The sequence below is a fragment of the Macrobrachium nipponense genome, chromosome 1 (genome assembly GCF_015104395.2).
Source record: "Macrobrachium nipponense isolate FS-2020 chromosome 1, ASM1510439v2, whole genome shotgun sequence".
NCBI lineage: Eukaryota > Metazoa > Arthropoda > Malacostraca > Decapoda > Palaemonidae > Macrobrachium > Macrobrachium nipponense.
In genome coordinates, this window is record NC_087200.1 from 181,627,686 (window position 1) to 181,643,403 (window position 15,718).

Below are 15,718 nucleotides of genomic sequence, written 5' to 3' on the forward strand. Positions count from 1 at the left end.
TTTAAATACGGTGTCCCGAAGACACTGTAGAAACGCCGCTGTCGCAGTAGAGGAGGTGGAAGTAGCTTGATCGACCGGCCAGAACTGAGAAAGCCTTCTTGTCCGGAGACGAGAGACTCTGGTTCGAGACAGAATCGGCAAAGCTCGGATCGCGGCAGACCCACCATCGGTTTGGGTTCCCTCTCGGGCCCCAAAACGACTCGAGCAGAGACGTGGGCTCTGCTGGTGGGAGCGGCAATCCTTCCACAAGGTCATTATGCTGACGAATCAGCTTAATGACTTCTGCAAAATTCCTCTGTATCTCGGGAGTAACCGCGTCTTGCGGAGTAGGACCGTCCAGTCCCTCCAGCAAGAACAGATCCCGAGTATCCTCCTTCAGAAGGAGGGAACTGGTCGCCTTCCAGCTACTTGCGCATATGTCCTGGTCGGTCCTAGAACCGTGCCTGGTCCATACAGCGTCATAGCGGGATCACGAGCGGCGCACCTCTCGCGATCACTCCTAGGTACCTCGCTCCTCCTGGTGTAGCCCGAGGAGGTTGAAGGTACAGGAATAGGCAGACCTGATGCTCCCCCCTAGCTCGCTGGCAGGACCAGCGTGCTTGGAGGGCTGCTGCTGATCGTCAACCCGCGGTGGCGATCGAGCAGCAGGCCTAGCCTTGCCGCTCACCTGGGGGCGAGAGGCTCGGCTGAGAACGTTGACGCTGATCTCTAGCATCAGGTGAGCTGTTGCTGGTTACCGTCTCCGCCCGGTCCCGATGGGAGCGGCGGTCAGGTGACCTGCTAGGCTCGCTGTCGCGGTGAGACCGGCGAGCGTCCTCTCGGCGCGTCGAGCCGCTGGTACCGACGGCCGCAGGGACCCCTTCCTCGCCTCAACCCGTGGCTGGTCAGCGACCGTCACGTCAACCCGAGCAGCCAGCTGGTCGCTGCGAGAGCGTCCACTGGCCTGGCTCGCCTGTCTTCTGCTCCGCGCTTCGGTCTTGACGGCGAGCGAGCTCGGGCGTCAAGACTTTGGCTGGACGCCGTCCACTCGGTACTTCTCGCTAACGAGAAGCCGAGGCGGATCCTGGTTTAGCAGCAGAACCGCTAGAACCAGGCAAGGAAGTGCCAGCCGAAGCTGGTACTCCTCTGGTCCCCGTCTTCTCCTTGGTAGAAGAGACGGGCCCTGTTCTCGAGGGAGCAGGAGGACCAGCAGAAGAGCTCCTGAAGGCCGGAGCGAGACGGGCCCCTAGAAGGTCCCGAAGGAGCCTTCTTAGGGGGGAAAACCCGGGTTACCAGCTGGTCGCTGCAAGATCGGCCACTGGCCTGGCGAGAGTCACCTGAGCGGCTCTCACCAGCCTTCTGCTCCGTGCCGCGTCTTGGCGCCGAGCGAACTCTGGCGCCGAAACTTGGCTGCACGGTCTCCCGAGGGAGAACGTACACTCGGGATCTCGTCGCTAACGAGAGACCGAGCCGGAACCTGGCGTGCGCATCGCCGCTAGCACCAGGCGAGGAAGTACCAGAGCTAACCGATACTCCTCTGGTCCCCGTCTATCTCTTCCTTACGGAAGGGGAGACGGGCCCCGCTCCCGAAGGAGCAGGAGGACCAGCAGAAGGACCCCCCATCCCACCGGTGGGACGGGCCCTTAGAAGTTCCCGAAGGAGACTTCTTAGGGGGGAAGGCAGCCTTCTTCTTCTTCGGCTTATGGGCCTTAGAACGTCGAAGGGGGAAGAGGCAGCAGCAGACGATGAAGACGAAGATGACAGCTTCCTCTTCTTCCTCTTCCTCGTCAGCTCACGCAGAACAGTCGTCAGGTCTTCCATCCAGGCCGGAGCCGGGGCTATTGCCGAAGCAACACGGCCCAGACTGCACCTGTCCGGAAGGACCTGGACTTGGGAAGAGGCACACAGTGGGCAGACCAGCATGGAACAGGCTCAGGAACCAGGAGCGACAGGAACAGCAACCAGCTCAGGAGCGGCAGGGGAACAGCGGCATCAGTAGACCCAGAAGGGACAGCTAAGCCAACAGCGGGAATAACACATCAGCAGCGGGAATCACATCAGCGGCAGGTACGGCATGGCCCAGCGATCGCCTCGTAGAATCATCGGCAGCCAGCGGGAACCTGGGTACTGGCGGCCGGTCCAGGGGCGAGCTGCTGGAACAGCGGAAGTCTGGGGCAGGCAACACGAAGAAAACAGGCGGCGGCGGCAACCCCCCTCGGTACGGCGGTCGGCCCTAGTAGTGGCAGACGGCGTCACCGACACAGCATGGGGAGTGTAGACCAGGAGGGGGAGGAGCAGCATAAGCGGCCGTGGTAGTAGTGGAGAACCGACCCCAGGACCTTCTTGCTAGACGCTGCAGCAGCCCATGGATGCTAGGCACGCCCTGCCGCCGCGGTGGTCCATACCTGTCCAAGGTCGTCTCCCACGGATGTAAAGGCACCTGCGGTAGCATAGATAGATTAGTAAGAGGGGTTCCCTCACGCACGGGGGGAAGACATGCCCACCCCGAACGCAAGGAAGACCCCAAATCACAAAAATACAACGAGGAAGCTGAGCGGGGGCAGGAAGGAAGACGAAGAATCGGATACCAAGGGAGTCGCGGGAGAGCTTTCCGACGACTTCCTGTAGACCTTCGCTTCCCCTACCCCCGCACAGCAGTGAAAAGTAATATGAAAAATGAAACAGAATACTGCCCTGCGATTCACTTCATAGAACTTAAAGGGGGAAAGGGATCAATTCCCGGGTAAGAACGGAAACTTGATCCAAATAATATGATGCAATCATAAAATATATGAAAATGAAACAGAATACTGCACTTGCGATTTCACATTCACAGAAAATAATCGTAAGGATCAATTCCCGGGGTGAAGAGCGAAAATTGATCCAAATTAATTTTTATGCAAATAAATAAATGAAAATGAAAAGAATACTGCATTGCGAATCCACTTTCATTGCATTTTATCATACAAAATAAAAGGCTCGTGCCGAGCGCAATCACGCTCTCGGTAACGAACGCACAGGGCAAAAATATAATGAAAAAAGTACTTACATTTCTCAATTACATACTTTCGCCCAAAACCTACATGACTCGGCGCGAGCGCGCCCGCACCTCAGCACCGAGACATAATTCAAGGGTTCAATTCATGAAAAGAGAGGAAATCGCAGCATCTACGGCGATAGCTCCATGTTGGTTCATAATTAAGTAATGAAAATGAAAACAGTGTACTTACAGTTTCATTTTCAAGTCAAACAAACCATTAGTAGAAAACACAATATAAACAAAGCATACGACGATGAAGCGGGCAGAGAGCGATGACGAACACGTCCTTCACACCCGCGGCCGAAAGCAAAAGTGATGCGACTGTCGGACAAGCAGTTAACTACCGTTCTCCCCTTGTTCGAAGCTTACGACCGTTCCAGCTGCCGCTAGCTACTTCCTATTGTTAAAGGACCGATGGTTTGTATTACGTATCGGAACAAACACAATATATACTGTACAGTAATGTGTGTACAGAATAAGCGCACAACAAAATCTGAACTTAGGGATGGCAAAGGGAACACTTTGAATATAATTTTAATTTGCGATCCCATCTGTTTGTATCTTTGAATGTCTGCAAGTTGAATGTTTGTAAGTAGGGTGGTGTTTGCTATACATTCAATAATTAAATTCACACAATACCTCTAACGATACTTCCTTTACTCACCTTGACCAAAAAGTCTGACAACGGAGTTCCAGATGCAGAAACAAAGCTGTGTACACTTGTGACTACGATTGTGTTCCCACCTTGCCTCCCACACACCAAACACATGCTACTGCCACGCCGTTGCTCCTGGTATTGCTGCTCCATGCCCATCTCTGTTCATCTGTTACCAACTGCAATGGAAGAAAAAACATATCACCCACAAAAAAAATATACATATATATATGCAGGGCATATGATCTACATGCATTCCAACTAAAGCCATTTCCCAAAAGTGACTCCAGAGGAAAAGCAAGACTACAGCCCTGCCAAAGAATACCTAAGGAGAAAACCCTCTATACATCCTGCATACTTCAATTTTATTATAAACACACTCTTACTGCCTGATCACCAAGCCCCTGCCATTCTAGTAAATCTTCATTCCTCTACCATCTTCCTTACATTTCCCATCATTTGCCAATTTCGCAAACCAAAAATTTTGGACCCCACTATAGTATTTCAACACTGAGACAGTAGGCTACAATTTGTATTGCTACCTGCTATGGCAATAATAAAAAAAATTTAGTTATTCTTTCTGTCTCCTTAAAACCTTCGACTAAAAACTCTTTGGAAGTCAACAGACTATAAACTCATGAGGGTCCCAAAGGGAAATCAGCCTGCAGAAGGAGAGACAAATTACATACTAAAGGAAAAGGAGATAAAAATGTAATGAAATCCTACACTAAAACACTTGTCATACAAGAGAAATTTAGATCATATTTAAGAAATTCCATGGACAAAATTTCATGGACAAATGTACACACAACCCATACCCACACTGTAATCAAGACACTAGTTAAAAAGCAACACAGCGCAGTTATAAAAAAAAAAAACATGGACTGGATTAGCATGTGAACACCTCTGTTATCTGATCAAATCTGGCCACAGCAGCTCAAAAATAAATAAATAAATAAATAAATAAATAAATAAATAAAAAAAAAATGAATGGCCTGCATGACCAAAACTTAGCACATGTGAGTCAACTTTAACCCTGTCTAACTTTGCCAGAGTGTATAGCCCACTTTGCGCAACCCACATAAGCACATTTTAAATCAATCTAACCAAGTAGTACACACTAAATCAATAAAACTTGATGACTTGATGAGTGTGCATGCATACTTACTGACAAATAAAAAACTAAAACACCCATACAGAAAAATTATTGACTTGGGAAAATCAGTATTATTGCTAGCAAACATAACTAGTCCATTAATTATATACAGTGCAGAGTCCAGATCAATCAAAACAGTCATTAAATACCATGGTAAACTAATACTGTATATACTATGGTAATATGATATTGTTATGATACAATAAAGTTTGTTCATACTTACCTGGCAGATATATATATAGCTGTATTTTCTGAAATCGACAGAATTTTAAAAACTTCCGACACACGCAGTGGTCGGCCAGTGTTGGTTAGTACCCATTCCCGCCGCTGGGAGGCGGGTATCAGGAACCATTCCCATTTTCTATTCATAATTTTTATTTCCACTGTCCCCTGAGGGGAGGTGGGTGGGTACTTGATTATATATATCTGTCAGGTAAGTATGAACAAACTTTATTGTATCATAACAATATCATTTTGTTCATGAAACTTACCTGTCAGATATAATATATAGCTGAATCCCACCGTTGGAGGTGGGATTGGGGAATGGACAGAATAGAAGGATTTTGGGAAACAATGCATGCAGATGATTTACATCTTGGTTCCACCTGTTAGCATAGCTCGCTTCGTGGTTACTGCCACGTAAGTCTGCTTGTGCTACTAGAGTTGCCAGTGAGGTAGAGACCTATATAGCTGGTGCACTCCAGATGATCTGTCAACAGGGGCGAGACCACGACGTGACTAGACCATACTGACCATCCATACCATGAGGGCTAAGAAGTAAAATAAATAATATATATATATATATATATATATATATATATATATATATATATATATATATATATATTATATATTATATATATATATATATATATATATATATATATATATTATATATATCACCACCTGACCAACCTAGCCAAAGTTAAGGTGTTTTAACTAAGGCTTAAGAGTTAAGAAGTCGCCGTTGTCGGCGACTCAAAACTAAATTAAGAGCTCTTCCTAACCATTTTCTACAGGATAGGATGAGTGGTACTTCTTGCCCCCAAGATTGTGTCTGCAGACACGTATGGCCCTAGCGAGCAGCAGATCTCATATGCCATCTTCACATCTCACAGGGAGTGTGAAGTGAACACAGAGTTGCTTCGCTAAAACATGGTACTCAGGGTGTTTCTGAGTGCCATGCTCTGTTGAAATGCTTCCGAGGCCGCGCCCTCACCTCGTGAGCATTCAGATAAAAGATTTCAAATCTTTGTACAAACACAATGAAGGAGCATTTTTTGAAAGAACTCCTTAACACTAAAGCCAGGGTGTTCTTCAATATGGGCAAGTCTGGTCTTTTTCGGAACACTGCAGATTGCCCGAATGACTTAGACTTTCTTGAGTCTTATGTAGATAAAACTTGAGAGACCCGACAGGGCACAGGACTCTCTCTGGCTCCTGCCCACTAACTTGTGCCATCCTTGCTTCCAAGCTCCTGGCCCGAGGACAAAACGGGTTTCCATTCTTAGGCCACAACGGAAGGCTTAAGAGAGCACACCGCCTTGTGTTCTCTAAAGCCAAAACTTGAGACGATGGCTTAAAATCTCACTAACCCTCTTTGTCGTATCTAGGGTGGTTAGAAGAAGGCCTTCCTGATCACATGCAAGAAGTTAACAGGTAGGAGAGGTTCGAATGCTTTGACATCAAGAACTTCAGACTACATCTAAGTTCCATATTGAAAGCTTCGATCTGGACATGCACAGTCAGTCCGTCTGTACTAAAGTCAGGTGACCGACCAGTTGACCAGTCAGACGAATCAAGGACAGCAAGGCTGTACCCTGAAGACCAAAAGGCACTATTCTTCGCTGAAGGATTAGTGTCTGGACTGCCTGGGCGATTCAATCTAAGCAAACCTTGGGGGGTGTATCTACGCAACCCAACGTCGTCAGCGAATCAACTCCTGAGCAACTCCTGACTCGAGCTTCTGGTGCCAGGAGAAAGGAGCGAGGAGCAAAAAGGCGATTCAGTCCCGAAGGAAGAATGCCTGACAGTTCAACCTGGTCTCATGTTACACGATCATCGGGGTGTATAAACGCAACCGACTTCGTCAACAAGAAACTCAGGGCTACTATATGTTGCCTGATCTCGCACGAGTGTCTGACTCCGAGAAAACAGGTGAGACAAAAAGTAGATGGTGAGCGAGTTTCGAGACTCCACAGAACTCAAAGATCGTGAAGGGCTTTGTTGTTTGACAGAAGCAAATCTCTGAGCCCAAAGGCCGTCAACAACATATTTGTGTATTCTTTAATAGTTGTGACCGCCAGCTTATCCCATTCTTCAGACGGAAAGGGAAGACGGCAATCTTATTCCTGTCAACATCTCGATAGTCTGAACGTAGTCAGACTCAGAGCGGAGAGGTTATAGGTACCTTTCGAGTTAGAGTAGACCGACTCTTTCGGAAAAGGTCCTTGAAAAGTGAACTAGGAAGGACGTGACCTCTGTGAATCCAGGATCCTGAAGGCCAACATGGGGCGATCAGCGGTCACTGTCGCTCCCTGTGACATCATAAATCCTCTTATTACATTTCCTAAGCGATTGAAAAAGGGGAAAAAGAGACTAAACATCCATCCCCGTTCAATATCATAGGATGGCGTTTAATGGTACCGCTCCCGTATCGAGAATAAGGGAGCAGAGAAGAAGAAGCCTCTTCGTCCTCAACATATTGAAGAGAAGAATGAAAGGGCGTCCCTAAAGTCTCCACAACTCTCAACATACTTCTAAAGAAAGATTCCACTCGGAAGTCAGTAGTTGCTGCCGTCGATCGAGACAATTCGTACGGACTTTTGCAATCCTGTAACGATCCTCTATAGAGGATCGTTACATTCTACGCCTGTTGTTATAATAGGCTCTTTCTCGTAAACTCGAACAGGGACCGAGAGAAGATACTTCTTAAGATATGAGAGAGCTGTGGAATATCAGAGTTGATCTGGACCACTGGTTCCAAAAACTCGTTTAGAGGACTGGAGGGACGACCGAATTGCTTCTACTTCTTTCAGATTAAGATCCAGGACATCTGAAACCCTATCCAGATGTCCGGCACCTTCTTTCTATCACCTCAGGTGAAAGACGCACTGAGAGATGTTCAGAATCATTCCTAGATCTTGAATAATATTTCAGTTTCCCGGTAGGAAAAAACTGTGGAGGTCTGAATTGCAGTCTATTCAGGGAAACAAACTTCTTCAGGAAGGAAATGGTCCCCAGCAAGCTCATCCATTCCCTCCCCGAGTATGCTTACTTCCCTAATAAGACTGCGCTTTGCCTAAGCAGGAGAGCATATAAAAGTGCAATGTTGCGGTAGACTCGTAGTTCTATACCGTGCGGTAACGAGCACCGAAAGGATTAAGAGATATCTCTGTTGAACATAGTAAGGCAAAACGAATGCAATGTTTATTCATTCACGTAAGATATCCCCTCAATCTTAGGCTAAAGTCTGTGATTGTAGGACAGAGATACAGTAGTCAGTCAATCCCGCAGGAGAGACGTAACCACCAGCACAAAGATATGGCTAGTCAGTCAATCCCGCAGGAGAGAGAGACGTAACCTACCACGCATGACAGCGAACGAGCTGGTACTGGCTCGGTTGAGTCTGGAGGACAGTGAGTCAGTGACAGCAGCAGGCCAGCAGCTTACGATCATCGTCTCTTAACTTTATGCCTGGGTTGCCAGCTACCCTATTCTACGAAGAAATAGGTCCGTTATTTTTTAGCAGAAAGAGACTCTCAAGCTGGTATATTTAAGCGAAACAGAAAACGCTAAATATATAGATGCGTTTGTGTCGTCATAACACTACCATACAACGGTAAAAGATAAATCGGAAACTCCTGGAAGGCTGCAGGGAGTAACGATTAAATGTCCTTAAAATAATAGACAATAAACCTCTCGGTTGCCATCCGAAGAGGTAACTACAGCAAGCGTTTATGACTTGAACCAACCAGTAGTGAAATAACGCAAGGCAAAATATGATATTATATTACAATAAAGTTTGTTCATACTTACCTGGCAGACATATATATAGCTGAATTCGGAAATACAGCTACATACATATCTGACAGGCAAGTTTCATGAACAAAACTTAGAGAATCGAAGCAGACAGCTCAAGCTTCTTATGTTATTGGACATAAGCGTTCATTGACGTAGTCTACAAGTCTATTTCTTGTACTAGTCTGCGAATGATGAATGAGAGCTCTTCCGAATCTTGTCAATAAGAGCTTATCCGTTTACGCAATATAAGTTAATGAGATGTTTGTCAATGAGAACTAACCCATTTACGGGACAAACTTAGGAACTAACAAAATCTATCATCTGAAAAGCCCTTTCAGATGGACTAAAAAGCTTGCAACTTAAATTTATTGGCAGTATGGCAAAGGAAGTCCTGTCTTGCGCTTTCCTGAAGAGCGTCCTCTTGATGAGTGCTTTTGCAAGAATCCTACCGAAAGTAGTCGAGCGTCATGACGTGTAGGACGTCGAGCTTTTACATAACCCGTAACTGCCTTATCACAAAGTCTTGACTGCGGTAGAGCAAACGAGATCTTTCCTTGAGCTTTCCTTAACTCCACCCACCTATGCGAAAAGCAATATTAATTGACAGAGACCTCTTGAATTCACGAAACCCGATGTCTTGCTGGGTTTTGAAGAAGTTGTCTGTTCACTTTAAGCATCCTCCGAAGCACTGCCTACTTCACATTCTTTGCAGGTGAGGTAGAAGGTATCACCGAAGGTAGAGGTAAAAATTCTTTAGGCCCAAATCTGAAACAAGAGCTTGAAGAGTTCAACAGAAACATTCAGCCAGGCGACACACCTGGCGTGCGCTGGTGCACGCTCGGCGTCCACTGGCGCGCGCTTGGCGTGCACCCGCGTGCGCCTGGCGTCCCGTCCAAGTCGAGAGGGAACGCCTTCTTATTCTGACAGTAATAAAGCTCGGACGTCCGCTCTCAAAAGCTTCCTGCTACTATGACTTCTTTTACGTATTTCTCGGTGGAAAGACGGACACGAGTTCAGGCGACGTTGCCTTCTTACTTCTCACTGAAAACGCATAACGAGAGAGAGAGAGAGGACGTGAAGCGTCCTCTTCTATAAAGCTTCTATTTAGAGGGCGCGAGTCCTTCCGAAAGCTCCAACCCCTGTACGGGGAGGACGCTTTGGAGGACGAGAAGCAATCCTTCAGGATTCGTGCACGCACTTTGGCAGTCTGGGGATTTTCATCAGAAACTGCCGAAGGCATGCCAGATCGGTGGGGGTTCCTTGTAACCCTCCTTAGGCTTTTGACATGCTCCCTCCCCGGGTCCTGGGAGTCAGGCAGAGGTCCCGGCCAATAGGTGGGAAACGGGAGGCTGATCTGACGCACCCTCCACTACACAAGGGGTATCACTGCACTTCTGCACTTCATTTTTGCTCTCTAAAGCAAGCACTTTTGATTCTAAGTTACGAATCGAAAGAGTATCAGAGAAAGGGCAATTCCTCTACAGGTACACTGTTTTAGGGCCCGAAGGCAACACTACAGGGTTAGGAGTAAAGTAACAATTACAGAAGTAGCACTCTTCACAGCAATGAACGGAGAGCAAGAACCTCTCGTAGACATATTCATAGCCCGTAGCCATACTACAGGGTTAGGCAAAATAAAGTCTACAGGAAGGTTAGCAGGTTCACTACCCTGACTTTTGTTACTGATTAATTGCGTACATACGAATCATACGTCTTCCTTACGGAATTAGACATGTTTACTGATTAATTGCGTACATACGAATCATACGTCTTCCTTACGGAATAGACAAAGTCTCACACTCCTTACATGACAAATCTCAACAAAGAAGCAAGACCCATACCCCTCGTACATACCAAGTGCGGATCTACCGAAGCTTCCGGTAGCCACACCCTATCTTTGCAGACAACCCCTTCTGAAACTAGCCTAACTAGACTCAGATATCTTATGCAAAAATGAATCAAATTCAAATCAATTTAAGATAGCGTATGCCTAGCCACATCCAATAATAAAAAATCAAAAGACAATTAGGATACTTAGCGGCAATGAAGTTTCCAAAATCCTAAGACGGAGGTACTGAAAACAGGTGTTTTCAGCACCGGCGACAGAAAAATTATGAATAGAAAATGGGAATGGTTCCTGATACCCGCCTCCCAGCGGCGGGAATGGGTACTAACCACCTGGCCGACCACTGCGTGTGTCGGAAGTTTTTTAAATTCTGTCGGATTTCAGAAAATACAGCTATATATATATCTGACAGGTAAGTTTCATGAACAAAATTGAATTTACTAGGTCAATTAAACCCTTAGAATACATCAATGCAAGCACTGTAAGTATTATCACTTGAGTACCAAATACACTCCAATAACACATTTTCCTTAAAAGTATCCCTGTGTTTGTATCGAGAGAAATATCCAGGTAAGGACAGTAATCAATTTATAATACTATAATTCAGTATCACACTGCAAAGACAATCCATTGATTTCTACATGCTACACATTATGCAGTACAATAGAAAATAACATAAGCAAAAAAATCGCATGAAATCACATGTACAGCAACAACTGTACAAGTAATTCGGTACAAGTAGGGATATGTACTGCTATATTACACCCATTCTGTAGTGTAAATAACAGCTTAAATTATTAACAACAAAGCACAAAAATGTTATACAATAAGCTAAAAAATTATCAAGAGGTCAAGTACTGGAATGGAATGCAATATTTAAAAGCACTGTAACATAGGATGTCCAGCGCTAAAAGCAAATTTGAGAGTAAGGTGGTTTTAAAAGTGTAACAGGACAAAAACCTTAAAGCAGTTGTTCTATAAAACAATTGTTGGGAGAGGATGGAGAAAGACGAAAGAGAAAGGATGGGTAATTGTAGGTACTCTACATAATTTTTATGCATTCAAAAAAAAGTGAGTGAAAGTGATAACAAAATAAAAGAAATTAACTGAATGTAGATAATGCATGCAACAATGGACAGTACATTAAACCTGCAATAAACATTAAGTTATGCCCCTCTCTCTCTCTCTCATTCTTGCCTTTTCTATAAGGTACGTACATTGGGAGTTATTATAACATTCACCAAACAACCTTACATAATGCCTATAGTGGACCATGCGAGGTGAACCTAACATCACTAACACTCTACAGATGATAGGCATAGTATCACAAAATTTCACAATTTTATTCAACATTCATACTTCACCTGAGTAATTAGTTATAGATACTCTGTATTTTTCATTCACTCAAAATAAAAAGGTGTGCAAGTGATATTAAATTAATAAAAAATAATTCATTGAATGTAGATGACACATGCAACAATGTACTACATAGTACATTAAACCTGCAGTAAACATTAAGTTATGCCACTCTCTCTCATTCTTGACTTTTATATGAGGTACATTGAGAATTATTCTAACAATGCCCATATCAATTATCTTGCTTTGCTTGGACAGTGCATCACACATGGTAGTGACAATAAAAAATACTTCCCTGTTAACATGGAATGGCCCTAATTCAACACAGTCAAGTTTACGGGGTACCAGTAAAGTATTTGAAAAAGTCAAGGGTAAGATTAACCTAGCCCAAATGAGATGACCAAGTCTAGTGAACCAATGACTGAGATAAAGCAGATGGGGCAACTGGACCGTGACCTGTAAAGTTGGCCACATACTATAATCTGCAAATATCATCATTGTTGATGTTGCTCTTGCCTAACAGCGTTCTCCCTTACACCAAGGAGATAGTAACAAAGTCACTATTAAACAGCTGTTGCTTGGATGGTAACTGTATATAGCCTAGTATAGGCTAGTTTTCAGATGTTTTCTTGTGCCTCCCAAATGTTGCTTAAGCTCAGAATGTCTGGCACATGGGCATTATATTAACATAATCTTGGATATTGATACCAACAATGTCCTCACTGGATACATACTGGTAGTATCATCGATCATCACCATCATCACCCAAACACTCATGAACTTCAACATGACATTATGGGTCCTTCAACTTCCATAAATATTTTTCTACCAAGTTCTTCATCCCTTTCCATCACAAGTCTGAGCTATCTCAGTATTTGTAATTCAGTAAATTTCAGCAGTTGGGCCCAACCTATCCACCACCTCTTTATTCACAGAATGATCAAACCTAGCTCAACATTTTATCTCCTATATGCTTAAGAAAATACTTTTCTTCTACAGTTGCGCTCTCTCTCTCTCTCTATGCTTAAGAAAATACTTTTCTTCTACAGTTGCGCTCTCTCTCTCTCTCTCTCTCTCTTCACCATAACAATGCAACATCACTTTAAAACCATGTGACCTCATTTAGCCAGTCATGGAACAAGGCTGGATCTCTTTCAACATTCAGCGTTGCTTTTGTTCTATGGAATCATGGGCTGCTTTTGCTTTTAACTACATTCAAATTCACTCATTTCATGAGAACTTTAAAGCCACTTACGAATTTTTGCACAATCATTCGGCACTGTTTATTGAGGTCAGAATGGCTTACAAATCCCTCAGAGAAGATAGAATCACTGTAGCCTATAATTCATGTCACCCTAAGCAAGGTTAAGTTAGGGTGATCAATGAAGGAGCAAACTCACAAAAAGCAGTTAAGGACCTCACACCATAAGTTAGGTTAAGATGAACGACAGCAGTCATATTTTCTCTGGCAGACTTTCATGCACCCTACAAAACTTTTGTTTTAATTTTTTGCTATCATATAGGCTACCTTAGTACAGTTGTTTGGTGGTCACTGCCTTGGCTATAAAAGGTATGAGGCATTAACAGTAGCCTACAGCTAAATAGCCTACCTAGCCTCGGCCTTAAGCACACTTTCTGAAAATGGGACTACCTACTAGTAGGTTACATGACCCAAGCTGGACTTTAGCCTACCCTAAAACCCAGGTACAACAGTTAGAAATAATGTAAGCAACAGGCAAAATAAAGAAATGGGCATGCTGGATACACTAGCTACCCTATTACATTGCCTAGCCTACAAATCGCCGAGAAAAAAGATCTTAAACCTAGCCTATACCTAAGATAGCCTAGCTAGCTATGTAGACCTCGTCTGCTTCAAGATTACAAGATCCACACCAGGTACCCTGAAAATGGGCACGAAACTACGAATACCATCATACCTTGAGGTGGAAAGCTTACTGGCCAGGGGCTAGGCCGTCCGTCGGAAGGTACGGCTGGCTACCGCGAGTACCTGCTTGGCCTACGGTACGTACCTACGAGGCTACGACACCTCAAACACAGTATAGGTAATACCAAATCAAAGCTTCGACTCTGGCACCAGAATCCACGTCACTACCTACTAATTTGTAGTAGTAAATGGAGACTGTGGTCCCCGTCCCTACGCAGCAGCGCCTCCGTCACAGGGTTGCGAGAGCCCTGGCTTACGGGGGAAGCCTAACGGTATGTGACCAAAGGGCATCTCTCTCTCTCACTCGCTCGCTCGCTCTCTCTCTCTCTTTCTCTCTCTCGCAAGGCATTCTATCCCGACCGCTACAACCTCCTCACGCCCGTGGTTCCAGAGATACCTTTCTCATCTCCTCTCTTATTCTGACCGCATGGATTTATACCTACGTTCGAGCGTCCCCCACTAACCTACAGGCTTCCCTCAACCGCATCCAAACATGAATATATCTCACCATGAATGCTCAGCGGGTACAATTCACTGATAAATAAGGTCGCCCGGGTATCCCTTAGTGACACGAATAACAACACAAGACTGGTGGGTAAGGTGCGTTCTCGTTTGGGTTTCGCCGAAGGGCGCATTCTCGCCGCCACTTTGGTTCCGTCGCTCGTGTCCCGTGCTGATTATGACGTCATGGCTGCGTCTCCGAAAAACTTGGGAAGTGGGTATTGGCTGGTTTGTTTGGTCATTATCAAGCACGAACATTGCCTTTAATTTTATAATTGTTATTACTTTGAATTACCTTTAGTTTACTAAACAAGTTTCCTAGAATGTATCACGACCAAGTGGGGAAAATAAATGTATAAACAGTGATTTCAAAATGGATAAGACATAACAGCAATGAGCATGGAGGTTCGAAGTATTAACGCAGTTTCTGACAAAGACATGAGCATCAACATTCGTATAAGTATAAGGAAAAATGTTATTTAGTTTGTTATTAAGGGAAATTAAAGATTATCGTTTTGGGTTTCTTTATAAGCCCCTGTCTTGTTCGAAGACGCTCAGCAAGACTGCTATTTTCAGTTACACGAATGTAAACACCCTTTATGTAATTCCATGGGACTTCTTTCGACAGAAACACTGTTTCTGCTAGATATTCTTCGTGTCTGATTTCAGCGGGCGAATATATTTCCTTTTTAATGATGCAGTTTTAACCGGCCATAATACAATCGACGCGGTCAATATTTCATTCACATAATCCATGACTATACACTAGATTATTAACGTCAAAAGACATATATCAAACGCAATTTGCAGGATTCTTCTTCCAACTGACACAATTCAAGACGTTGAAATTTGTAAATGTAATCAACAGTAGAAGCGAGTCAGAGCACGATATGTCAAGTGTATCACATAAATTTATTACCGTTATATCACAACTGGCCTTCCGAATTTTAGGATCACATTTTATAGTGGGGTGGGCAGCCGCACCTGCGTCAGGATTCTCGAATAACGGACTTACCTTCTTGTTTACGTCAAGAATTGGCTGCAAATAACAGCTTGCGTCTACTGATGCATCAGCCACATAATTTCCCTCGCTATAAACATGACTTATCATACTTTTCTGTTTCAGTTTCCCGATATTTATCATTACCTTCTAACTTGTCATATAACTTTTATATCAATAAAATCGTTTTCATAACTTTAATCGCACGTGTTACTTT